At 46.6% G+C, this 13,712-nt stretch overlaps 1 protein-coding gene across 1 annotated transcript in view; it reads left to right on the forward strand.

The window, feature by feature from the left end:
- Positions 1–12,515: 12,515 nt before the first annotated feature.
- raraa (retinoic acid receptor, alpha a) overlaps positions 12,516–13,712 on the forward strand; it is a 286,802-nt gene continuing 285,605 nt past the window's right edge. Inside the window, exon 1 of the mRNA XM_028820073.2 lies at positions 12,516–12,735. The gene's annotated coding sequence lies outside the window, so the exon portion shown is untranslated. The remainder of the gene's footprint in view (positions 12,736–13,712) is intronic.

The raw sequence follows: 13,712 nt of genomic DNA on the forward strand, positions 1-13,712 counted from the left end.
GCACATAAGAGCAGCAGACATCAGACAGACAAGCTTCGCTTGTGTTTGCACCCGCGTTACTGATTCCTCACTGCTGCATTCTACGCATTGTACTTTTCGGTGGGCATTCAATGGTGCCCGCTTCTACGAGTAAAGACAAAATCAAACTGGTGGGATTTACGAGTCACAGACTTGTCTGATTGAGTCAGAAAACACGACTGGGAAACCCAGCTGGGGGCACAACACAGACCCTGCCCGGGCAAATTCTTACGCACGCTAAACTTGACATATTACACTAGGCATACTACTGGACACACCACTGAGCACACTACTGGGAACACTATACTGGGCACACTACACTAGTCACACCACTAGGCACACTACACTGGGCACACTATACTGGGCACACTACACTAGTCACACCACTAGGCACACTACACTAGTCAAACCACTGGGCACACTACACTAGTCACACCACTTGGCACACTACACTGGGCACACTATACTGGGCACACTACACTGGACATATTATACTAGGCATACTACTGGACACACCACTGAGCACACTACTGGGAACACTACACTAGTCACACCACTAGGCACACTACACTGGGCACACTACACTAGTCACACCACTAGGTACACTACACTGGGCACACTACACTGGGCACACTACACTAGTCACACCACTAGGCACACTACACTGGGCACACTACTCTAGTCAAACCACTGGGCACACTACACTGGATATATTATACTAGGCATGCTACTGGAAACACTAACTGGGCACACTACACTAGTCACACCATTGGACACACTATACTAGGCACACTAAACTGGACATATTACACTAGGCATACTACTGGGAACACTACACTGGGCCCACTACACTAGTCACACCACTAGGCACATTACACTGGGCACACTACACTGGACATATTATACTAGGCATGCTACTGGAAACACTAACTGGGCACACTACACGAAGCATATTACACTGGGCACACTACACTAGGCACACTACACTAGTCAGACCACTGGGCACACTACACTAGTCACAACACTGGGCACATTATACTGGGCATACTACACTGAACATATTATACTAGGCATGCTACTAGAAACACTAACTGGGCACACTACACTAGTCACACCAGCCCCTACACTAAGCATAGTACACTGGGCACACTACACTAGGCACAGTACACTAGTCAGACCACTGGGCACACTACACTAGTCACACCACTGGGCACACTGCACTGGACATATTATACTAGGCATGCTACTAGAAACACTAACTGGGCACACTACACTAAACATAGTACACTGGGCACTCTACACTAGTCACACCATTGGACACACTATACTAGGCACACTAAACTGGACATATTACACTAGGCATACTACTGGGCACATTATACAAGTCACACCACTGTACACACTATACTAGGCATAGTACACCGGGCACATTACGTTAGGCACACTACTGGAAATACTACACTGGGCACACAACACTATGCACATTACACTAGTCACACCACTGGGCACACTATACTGAACAGTATACTAGGCACACTACACTATAGACACTACTGGGCACACTACCAGGCACACTACACTGGGCACACTATACTAGGCACACTACACTGGGCACACTACACTGGACTCACTACTGTATACTAGGCACATGGCACTGGGCACACCCTACTGGCAGGGCCTCCTTTAGCTCTCAAAACAGCCTCGATTCTTCATGGCATGGACTTCCCAAGATGTTGGTAACATTCCTGTGAGATTCCTATCCATGTTGACAAGATGGCATCACACCATTTGTGCAGATTTGCCCACTGCTCGCTCACGCTGCGCATCTCCTGTTCTACCGCCTCCCGGGAAGGCCAGTGACCTCATCGTCCTGTTCATGACACTGCTTTTGCTTTGTGACGTGGTGCAGCCTCATGCATTCGAAGATGGCCATGGAGGGGATGCAGGTGGTCAACAGCAATACTGAAATTGGCCGCGGCACTCAGGCAATGTTTGACTGGTAAATACTAAAGGACTAAAGTGCACCAAGCAACACTGTGCCCGCCCACCATTACACCGCCATCAGCACCCGTCTGGACTGTTGACTAAAGGTGGGTTCTGACCCTACCATCGTGCGCCTCATCAGAAGGTTGGGAATCTTCAGCCCCGGCAACGTTCCTCTCGTCTTCTCAGCTGCCCACCTTTGGTCACTCCATTCCCTTTGCATTCTCGGCTTTCTGTTCTTAGCTGGCAGGAGTGGAACTCGCCGGGGTCTTCTGCTGTTGTCGCCCATCTGCTTTAAGGTTCGTTGCATTGAATGCACTGAACCTCTGGATGAGCGTTCATTGATTGTTGGCACTCATGCAGACTGAAGCCCACCCTTACGACTAAAGGCGAAATCAAACCTGTTTGAGGGGCTGGGTGCTGGTCAGGAAAGTGCGTCCCTCCACCCACCTCTGACTCACTAAATGAAGGTCCCTATAAAAGTCACATGAGGTGACATGGCCGTAAGCAGCATACAAATCATGGGGTCGAGGTGGGCACACAACCACTCCAGGGTGGCACTTCTTCCTTTTTTAGTTCTTCTATGCCCTTTAGTTTTATTGCTTATGCACAAATGACGTGGCAGGAAGCGGTGAGCTCACTCTGTTTTAGGTGGAGGGCCGTCTAGGAAGGGAGGATTAACGCAGGTCTCCATGGAGGGAGACGTTGTGTGATGGTGGGCACTGCCGTGGGCCTTCACTCACTGGTGTTGTGTTTTTGGAGGCTCTGTCCATCCTAATGATGCCCTTGTCACAGTCCGGTGCACTTTGTACCTTAAAAGCTTCTCTCATGCAGTCCCTGCCACCTGGCACTCCCTGTGAGGTCACTCCGTGTCCCACAGTCACACTCGGCAGCCACCAAACCTGTTGTTCAGACAGGGGAACTCATTTGGAATGAAAATGAGCCCACTCAGTGCCAGCCTCAGGGGCAACACCTGGCAGAAGCAGAAGCAAGTGTTGGCAATCACAAAGAAACCGCCACACAGGCCTTGGCCTTCAGTGACTGCAAACTCAAAGACCCCTGGCAAGTGTGGCAGATCGGGAGCCCCTCGAGTCCAGCTGACCAGGCTACATCGCCCATTTTGAGTTTTTGTTATTTTGATTTCTTGTTTCCTTTCCTTTTGCAGCTGCTGGCACCTGCACATCAGATCAGATAGGCGGTGACCCAGTTTAGCGATGCCATCGGTAACAACTTGTGGTTATGAATCTGAAACCACAAGGTTCACCGGGTTCACAGACTCCTCCCTTGGCACACTGGGTGACCCCGATGCAGAATCACTTTATGTGGCGCGCTACGGCAGGAAAAAGACACACTGGCCATCTGACATGCTGTATATAGCGCCTTTCCCATCCATCCATCTATGACTTTGTGATAGGAGGGGTGGGCACATGTGGCAGCACTTCAAACCCAGCAAATGCCAATGGGTAAGAAAGGTCACCGCTTTATTGAGGTGAAATAACCACAGGGTGGCATGAACACTGGGAGCAGCCGAAAAACAACAGAGCCACAGCCTTTCCTGGGCCTGCATGAACTGCAGTTGAACCCCCCTGTCAATCTGATGGGGTGGCTTCTCCACTTGCCCACCACAGTGTCACACCACCCTTTTCACCACCCATTCTTCTCTCTCTCTCTGACTCTCATGACCCTGAGAGAGAGAAATGGGCAGCAGATGAGTGTTTCGCCATAAACTCTCCACCCCACCATCTTGGCCATGACGAGACTTTACAGCATCCCTTATTTCCGGGGTCTCTTCTGGAGTCGGGCCAGAACCCCCTCTAATGGCTCCTGATGTTTTTGATCAACTCTTTTGAGATTTAGCAGAAGCCATTCCCTTCCTCTCACATCCAGTCCTCCCCAGCTGACAGTGGCAGGGTCTACTGTAGTGTATAACACACAAAGTCTCGAGACCCCCTCACTTTATCGTAGATTTGACGCAGAAATGGAAATATTTGGCATTGTTGCCCATCAATCCTCACTCCACCCATAGAGACGAAAAAATCTTTCCAGAGAGATCTGGAAATTTATTAAAAGTCAAAAACTGAAATCTCTCCTCCCTAGGAGTATCCTGACCCTTTGCTGGGGAGGGGCGGGGGGCTCCGGCTGGTTTAATTCTCCTTGTAGTTTTGATATGTGCACCCTACAGGCCCGCCTCCCTTCTGATATCGGAGGTTCTGGTCACTAAACATATTGATGTGTTGCAGGTCGACTCGATTTGTTCCCTTGTCACGTGCGGACATTTTGTTTCACTGCTCTGACGTGTCCTGGTCGTCCAGTCCCCACTTTGCCAGTTACGATGGTGGTCTTGGCAGTCGCAGTGCTAAAGATGCATAGGAGACAGAAAAGAAATGTGAGGCTGCACGGCGCATAGAAAGTGCATAGCTTCAGTTTCTTTTACGAGAATCAAGAAAGAGCAAAGGGTGGTTACTGGGTAACAGTGGGGTGAAGGTGGGGGGGGGGGGCAGGGGGGTTTTAGATGGCTTCCTGTGTAGTTGTAGTGAACTGGAGACACAGAAAGGGTAAATGTCTTCCAGAAAGATCCACAAATCAGGTCAGGACCTTCAGTAGCCTGCCTCATTCCTGGCAGCCTGACCCCAAACTCCACGGGGAGGCTGTGGTCTGCACGGGCCCAAAAATGGTGGACCTGTTTTTATTTTTTACATTTCACAAAATAATTCAAAATCCTCTTCAGGGGGAAAGGATAAACCATAAAACCTCCGGCTTGACGTTCGATCATGACGTGTTCCAGCCAGGCTCCCGAATTTGCTCCTGAGACGGCTGAGGTAGACTTCAGCTATCTTCAACGTGACTGAATAAAATGAGTTCAGAAAATGGACGGAACGCAGGGTGCCAGCATTGGCTCTCCAACCTCTGGAATCCTCCTGACTTTGATGAAAGATGACAGCTTGCTTTCATTAAAAATGCATTCATGACAAAAATGCAATGCGTCACGTGATGTCACTGCCTACAGCCGCCTAGGATTTGTCTGCTGTGACAAAAAGCACTTCCCACTCACAACAGATTAACAGGGCTGCCTGCTCCAAAGGTCTCAGCTGTCCTTTTTTTTTGAGGGGGGCCGTGCATTGCCTATGAACTTGATCATTGTTTCTCTCCTTCTGCCATTTGGTTTATGACTTGGCGCTTCACATTATACCCAGTAAAGGTGTACACGTGGCATGTGCCCGTCGATCACTTGCTCCCATTGCTCTGGCATACCTGTGACCACATGGGTATTGCAGGGAGGGGTAAGTGGGGGGGGGGACTCTGCACAGTTGCACTTCTTGTATACAGTTGTTGGTAGGTGCTGGGAGAGTTGGGGGGGGGGGATCAGCATTTTCACAACATGGTGCACTTGAGTTTTGGGGTCCTCCACTTTGTCTCCTTTGAGGTTATCTTATGTCACACAATAACAACATTTATTTCTATAGCACATTTTCACACAAATAATGTCACTCAAAGTGCTTTACAAGATAGATAGATAGATAGATAGATAGATAGATAGATAGATAGATAGATAGATAGATAGATAGATAGATAGATAGATAGATAGATAGATAGATAGATAGATACTTTATTAATCCCAAGGGGAAATTCCCATACTCCAGCAGCAGCATACTGATACAAAAAACAATATTAAATTAAAGAGTAATAACAATTCAGGTATAACAGACAGTAACTTTGTATAATGTTAACGTTTAATCCCCCGGGTGGAATTAAAGAGTCTCACAGTGTGGCGGAGAAACGATCTCCTCAGTCTGTCAGTGGAGCAGGATGGTGACAGCAGTCTGTCGCTGAAGCTGCTCCTCTGTCTGGAGATGGTCCTGTTCAGTGGATGCAGTGGATTCTCCATGATTGACAGGAGTCTGCTCAGCGCCCGTTGCTCTGCCACAGATGTCAAACTGTCCAGCTCCGTGCCTACAATAGAGCCTGCCTTCCTCACCAGTTTGTCCAGGCGTGAGGCGTCCCTCTTCTTTATGCAGCCTCCCCAGCACACCACCGCGTAGAAGAGGGCACTAGCCACAACCGTCTGATAGAATATCTGCAGCATCTTATTGCAGATGTTGCAGGACGCCAGTCTTCTAAGGAAGTATAGTCGGCTCTGTCCTTTCTTGCACAGAGCATCAGTATTGGCAGTCCAGTCCAGTTTATCATCCAGCTGCACTCCCAGGTATTTATAGGTCTGTACCCTCTGCACACAGTCACCTCTGATAATCATGGGGTCCATGAGAGGCCTGGGCCTCCTAAAATCCACCACCAGCTCCTTGATTTGGCTGGTGTTGAGGTGTAGGTGGTTTGAGGAAGAAAGACAAAAGAAAAATATAAAAATAAGATTAGACAATACTAATTAACAAAGAATATAGTAAGGTCTGAGGGCCAGGAGGACAGAAAAAACAAACAAAATCTGCAGGGGTTCTGAGGCCATGAGACCACCCAGCCCACACTGGGCATTCTACCTAACCAATAATCTCAATCAGTCCTCATGGTTTTCAGGCTTCACATGGTAGAATTAGTTGATGATGATGATGGTCATGTGGACCTCTGGCCTTCGATCCATCAATGTAGGGACTGCATGGTGCCACACGTGTTACGTATTCAAAGATGAAATGTAAAAGACGACATCACATTGCTGGACCTTCTCGATTTAAACGACCAAAAATCGCCGGGCGTGTCTAATTTAGCTGCTGCATGACAACTTTCTGGCATAGACGCACTCTCCCCTTTTTTACTTTCTCATAGGGACAGTATTGGAATCGTCCAAAAATTCGACCTCGAGATTTTGATGAATCTCAACGTTTTAGAACTTCCTGGGTCCGATTTACTTTCTCGTAGGAAAAGTATTGGAATCATCCAAAAATTTGACTTTGAGATTTTGATGAATTTCGATGTTTTAGACCTCCCTGATTCCAAAAATACCATTTTTGGAATATTTGCCTGTGTGTCCGTCTGTGTGTGTCCGTGTGTGTGTGTGTAAACACGATAACTTAACACGCTTTCACTTAGGTCAACCAAATTTTACATACAAGTATTAGGTACAAAACGTAGATTTCTATCAATTTTGCGCTATTTCCGTTAACCGGAAGTGGTAATTTACCTTTAATTCATGCAGCTGCACAGTACTATTTATTCAACTTTACTTTTATAATAATTGTTCAATATAGTATATTATGAATTTGATTTGATTTGTTGTTGATGGTTCTTTAATGTACATAACATAAAAAATATAATCATTGTCTTACAGTTTACTCCTCAAATATCCATCCCCATATCTCAGTATACGAGGAAGTCGAGGGGAGAGCACTCCCGATTTTTATTTCTGACAGTCACTAGCGTGCTGCCTGATGAAGCTGGTGTTGTACGAAGGGTTGACAGGTACGGCAAATTCAGGTGCCAATCTCTGCCCTTTTCTTTTTCCTTTTTCCCATCCTGTTCTGGAATGTAAAACATGAGACATCAGACAGACGAGCTTCTCTTCTGTTTGCGAGGTCCAAAACACCCGCATTTCTTATTCCTTGCCACTGCAACCCCATGCGTTGTACTTCTGGACGAGTTTTCATTGGTTGTCAGCTCTCATCCCACGACCTGTTTGATTTTATCAGAGTGAGTTGCACGACATGTCAGACTAGGTGACTGACCCTCATGGTGTGGGGGGAGGGGGGCGCAACACCGACTTCCTCCACGTCACTAAGTGTGTGCAAATAAAGACTACGACTGAAAAGTCATCCAATGTGATGTGGCCTTAAGTCAGAAAATATGGAAAGGTTTGGGGCTAAAAAAAAATCATTCCAACCTTTTGCCAAAGCCTAATCAGACACCAAAATTTGAAACGTCTTTATACCAAAAGTGAAACATTTAGAAAGCAAAGCCCACGCCACATGAAAAGAATTTTGACCTCATGTCATAGTCCACAGTGATGACCACACGTGTTATGTATTCAAAGAATTTTTTTATTGTAAAGGAATCAAAAGACGAAACGTAAAAAGCCGATATCACATCATGGGACTTTTAACCGTAGGGCATGTCAGACTGGCTGATTGGGCTTCATCGCCGGACCTTACCGATTTAAACGACCCAAAATCACCGGTCGTGTCTAATATAGCCACTGAGTCACAACTTTCTGGCATAGACGCACTCTCCCCTTTTTTACTTTCTCGTAGGGAAAGTATCGGAATCGTCCAAAAATTCAACCTCAAAATTTTTAATGAATCTCGATGTTTTAGACCTCCCTTAGTTCGAAAATACCATTTTTGGAAAATTTGTCTGTGTGTCCATCTGTGTGTGTCTCTGTGTGTTTGTAAACCCGATAACTTGAGTACGCTTTCACTTAGGTCAACAAATATGACATGTCAGACTAGGTGACTGACCCTCATGGTGGGGGGGGTGGGGGGGTCACCACCAACTTCCTCCACGTCACTAAGTGTGTGCAAATAAAAGCTACGACTGAAAAGTCGTCTAATGTGACGTGGCCTTAAGTCAAAAAAATTAGGAGATGTTTGGGGCTAAAAAAAATCATTCCAACCTTTTGCCAAAGCCTAATCAGACACCAAAATTTGAAACGTCTTTATACCAAAAGTGAAACATTTAGAAAGCAAAGCCCACGCCACATGTAAAGAATTTTGACTTCATGTCAGAGTCCACAGTGATGACCACACGTATTATTTATTCAGAGAATTTTTTTATTGTAAAGGGATCAGGAGACAAAACGTAAAAAGCCGATATCACATCATGGGAGTTTTAACCGTAAGGCATGTCAGACTGGCTGATTGGGCTTCATCGCCGGACCTTGTTGATTTTAACGACCCAAAATCACTGATCGTGTCTAATTTAGCCACTGAGTTATAACTTTCCGGCATAGACACACTCTCCCCTTTTTTATTTTCTTGTAGGGAAAGTATTGGAATCGTCCAAAAATTCAACCTCGAGATTTTGATGAATCTTGACATTTTAGAATTCAAGTCCGATTTGCCTATGACTGAAAAGTCGTCCAATGTGACGTGGCCTTAAGTCAGAAAATAAAGAAATGTTTGGAGCTAAAAAAAATCATTCCAACCTTTTGCCAAAGCCTAATCAGACACCAAAATTTGAAACGTCTTTATACCGAAAGTGAAACATTTAGAAAGCAAAGCCCACACCACATGTAAAGAATTTTGACCTCATGTCAGAGTCCACACTGATGACCCTTCACACCGGCACGCTGATGACAACCTGAGACAAGCAGAGCAACTGGAAGACACAAGATCACAAAATGGCAGCATCCTACAAAAATGGTGTTAAAAAAAAAGACTTGAAAATAAACCAACATCTTTACGTTTCGAGGACATTAGTGCAGAATTTGATTCAACATAAATCAAAACCCTTAGAACAATAAAAAAATGGAATTCAATAAAGATACATAATGAAGTCAGGAAAAATGGAAAAAAAATCGTGCAAAGAACAAATTTTACTTTAATACTTTTTGAAAGAATGAAGTACTAGGGTGTTGTACCGTGTTAGCCATTATGAATGTAGAGAAAAGCCAAACAAAATGAGACCTTTTATTGGCTAACTAAAAAGATTACAATATGCAGGCTTTCGAGGCAACTCAGGCCACTTCTTCAAGCCAGATGTTGCCTCGAAAGCTTGCATATTGTAATCTTTTTAGTTAGCCAATAAAAGGTCTCATTTTGCTTGGCTTTTCTCTACATGAAACAATGAAGGAGATGCTTGTAAGATTTGTCTAACCCCTTTTCTTAGAAAGGTTTAATATACAAACCTCCACAGATGTTACGCCCTGCACTGGTTATGTAACATGGAAGCAAATTCCCAAATGCTCTTGTGAATGAAAAATGGAATGCGCTCAAATGCAAACAAGCATTCAAATTGTGGACCTGTCTCCTGTCACGCCATTTCTATTCATCGCAGTGTGGAGGCAGACCCTTCGTGTTTTTCCCACTTGATTCTGGGGTTCGTCAGGCGTCTGTTCTGCTCCTACTCTGTTCAGTACTTGCATGGACTGGGTGTTGGGGTCCAGCGGCTGTGGGGCATCTGTTGGTGAAGAGAGATTCACTGATCTTGACTTTGCTGACGATGCTGTGATCTTCTTGGAGTCAATGGAGGCTCTGATTGGGGGTCTCGAGAGACTGAGTGAGGGGTCTGAGTGTCCTGATATAAACCAACATCCAGGCCTTTAATGACCTCTTGGGTACGGCCATCAGCAGTGTGTCTGTCTGTGGAGAGAGTGTCACCTCATCGAGAGGTTCACTTACCTCGGCAGTGATATTCATGTCTCTGGTGACTCTTACTATGAAGTCAGTAGATGGATTGGGTGAGCATGGGAGGGTCACAAGGTCGTTGGAAAGGGGTGTGTGGCGTTCGTGATGTCTCTGCACAAGGACAAAGTTCCAAGTCTTTAGAGTCCTGGTGTTTCCTGTGTATGAGACATGGACGCTATCCAGTGACCAGAGATGAAGACTGGACTCCTTTGGTGTCCTTTGGAGAGTCCTTGAGTCCCACTGGTTTGACTTTGTGTTGCTCACGGAGTCCCAGATGCATTTTGAGGGAGCGTCAGTTATGGCAGTATGGGCATGTGGCATGATTGCCCAAGGGTGATCCGGCTTGCAGGATCCTCATTGTTGGGGTCCTGAGTGACTGAACCAGGCCAAGGGGATGCCCATGTAACACCAGAGAGATGGTCATTTCTGGGTGGTGGTACTGGACCGCCTGTCTGCCTGAGGTGGTTGCCAACTGGGATCCCGAGCTGTTTCGTCATGTGGTGGGTGCGGCAACATGCTGTACCAGTGCATGCCCCCCAACCTGACCTGACCTGTGCCGCACCTGGAGTACCTCACGATTGTTTGGCAGCAGGCTGTGAAAATGCACAGGTGAATTGACCATCTGCTTGGAGAAGAATTTTAGATATGCATAAATACAAGGCCAATTCTCTCCCTGATGATGTTTCACAAGGCATCTCAGTTTGCAAATTTGGAACACAATGAGTGGAGCTCTTGATGGTGACATCAGCGGAGATCTTCTCCATCTCCATTGTTTATGAATGTATCTCGATCCAAACTAAAAGAACCAAAAATGCACATGATGTAGACATTCGTCCGCACTGGGCATGTGTGCATCAGCAGAAAAATCCTCGAAGGGGTGGTAACACTGCTGGCCACAGGATTTATTGCCAAACTTTAGCGGCTGGTCAATCATTTGCCTTTTGGCATGTATGCAGTATTCAAACTGTACAAAATACAATTTAGATGCCTACTGGCAAGCAACAGAACAAGTGTCTTGGAAAGCAACACTTCTGTGCCCACCATTTTCTAATATGGTTTTCTTCCATGAAATGTGACAAATCAGGGAACGAGACGTTGTAATGAGCAGGATCCAGTCAGGGAGGGAAGGGCCATATAATAAGCATGAACCAATCAGAGTGAGATTAATCTGTGTTTTCGAAAGTACACAGCTTTGGAGCACATTTTCTAAAGTCTCTGCTTTCAGGGATTGTCAAAAGGCAAAAATGGAGACTAATATCTGTGGTTTTAAATGAAAAAGTAGTAGTGTGGATGGAGCCTTGATATCCCGGTTCTGAGAAAAATTCTCTGATTTATCCGAGACTATCATGAGGGGTATTAAAGGATTGTTCTTTGTCTGTCCCACCCCATTAGACCAATTTGTCATGGGGAAACCGTATCAGGAGTACACACCTCCCAACAATATTGTTCCAAGGATCAGGGAGTCCTATAAACCCTGCCACCATGCAAAGGTCGCAATCCTAGGTGGGGTTTTCCAAGCCCACTTAATCCACATCGGGGGTGCGGAGGGGGCACCTCTGGAAGACATGCAGGGCCCGCTCACACACACACCACCACACTCATGTCCACTCCCACGTCTTTGGGATGCGGGAGAAAACCCCAGACAGATACGAGGAGACCCGCAGACGCCATAGAGAACGTCGAAGGACGAGATTTGGAACCGAAGAAGCTGGATCTGTGAGGCAGTAGGATCGCAAACTGGTGCGCTAGTTTTTATTTGAAACAATCCAATTAACAACACATTACGTTTAAAACCGTTAACTACCCGCTACCCTCTGGCCCAATTTTTTATTTTATACAAGCCAATTAACAACACCGCAAGGTTAAAGCCGTTAACCAAATCTTTTCACTTTTTTCCCACGCTACATAGTCTTGTTTTTCGTCGCCGAGACTGCAAGCAAAGTGGCTCCGCGATGAGGGCAGAGGGCACCTGTCAGTGTCACCCTTCCTCTGCCTGTAGCTGCTCAATGTGCCCGAGGCCCGGAGAATTCCCTTTTCCGTCAGGCGCCGCGATTTGCTTTCAACCCCCTCGCCCCTCTTAGGGCGAGCTCGCTCTCACTCTCGCTCGGAAAAACATTCAGGACATGTGGAGTTAAGACGGTCGGGGATTCGGCTGCACTGATTGGCTGCGTTTTACCGGGAAGTGGGCGGGAAGGGGCGGAGCGGGGTGTCGGGTGTCACGCAACGAGCACGTGACTGCCATGGCCGCTGTTACGCGCGACGCCGCTCGGTAGTAAACTGTAATCTCCGGCAGTAGAGGCGCTTCGAGCCGTAAGGAAAGACTGCATTCTTTTCGGGCCGTTCCGAGCTCTTGGCTCCGTGCTGTCTTGTACATTGGCCTCCCAAACTTTATTCGTACGGCAGTAGCGGCGTCGTCGTCGTCTACGGAGGAGGAGTCAACAGGTCTCAGGTATTTACTTTTTCCTTTTTTTAAGTCGGCTGTCGGCACCAACGGCTTTTACATAGCTTTTATTTTTTTCCTGTTATGTCAAGTGAGATGAATGAAACAACCCCCAAATGTAGGTTTTGGCTTGCTTCTGTGTTCTGTTCAAGTGAAACACCCCCTCACCCTGCATGGTGAAGTCAAAGCGGCGGTGAGTGTCGGCCTGTCAAGCGCCGCTTCGGAGAGGTGCCCGCCTGCCGCGTCTGTCTTGTCTTACCCACCTGCTTGCCTACCTGCATGCCTGTCTGTTTGTGTCTCTGTGCTTGCGTGCCTGCAGGCATGCGTGTCTCTGTGTGTGTGTGTGTGTGTGTGTGTGTGTGTGTGTGTGTGTGTGTGTGTTTGTTTGTGGCAACACGCTTGAGGTTGCGACATTAAAAGTGACGTTGTACGTCTAAGCTTTACGATGGGGGCGATCTTGCAGGGCTTTCCCACTTCGAAAACGGCGAGTCTGAAGATGACACTTTGATCGGTCTGGAGTGGCATCCCGTCTCTGCTGACGCTGCATGTCTTCGGAATGCCGAATCTAAAGCCTCCAACGGCGCCGCGCACCGCCTGCTTAAAACGGTTACATTTAGTTTGTAGCCTGTCCGTTTTTTTGTCTTTATAATCTTTGTATTTGTTTTTTCGCTATGTGGGGATTTATTTTGTACAGTGCGATTTGGCATTCAGGTTGCTGTAACGTTCAAAAATTAACGAGTAGGTCCACTCTTAACTACTCCATACGCTTTACAGAGAAAAATACTCTCAGACCGGGCATTTGGGGGGGGGGTGTGTGGAATTGTCAACGAGAAGAAACTCGTTGCTTTGTTTACTAATTGTTTTCGGCTTATACATACTTAATGTTATGGCGCTGTAAATGTTTGAAAATCGTAAAATATCCCCATGCTGTTCAAGTCAGTTTGAATTTAATTTAAATTGAAAGGTGCCCGTCGGGATTCCCACGC

This window comes from Erpetoichthys calabaricus, chromosome 14 (assembly GCF_900747795.2).
Source record: "Erpetoichthys calabaricus chromosome 14, fErpCal1.3, whole genome shotgun sequence".
Taxonomy (NCBI): domain Eukaryota; kingdom Metazoa; phylum Chordata; class Cladistia; order Polypteriformes; family Polypteridae; genus Erpetoichthys; species Erpetoichthys calabaricus.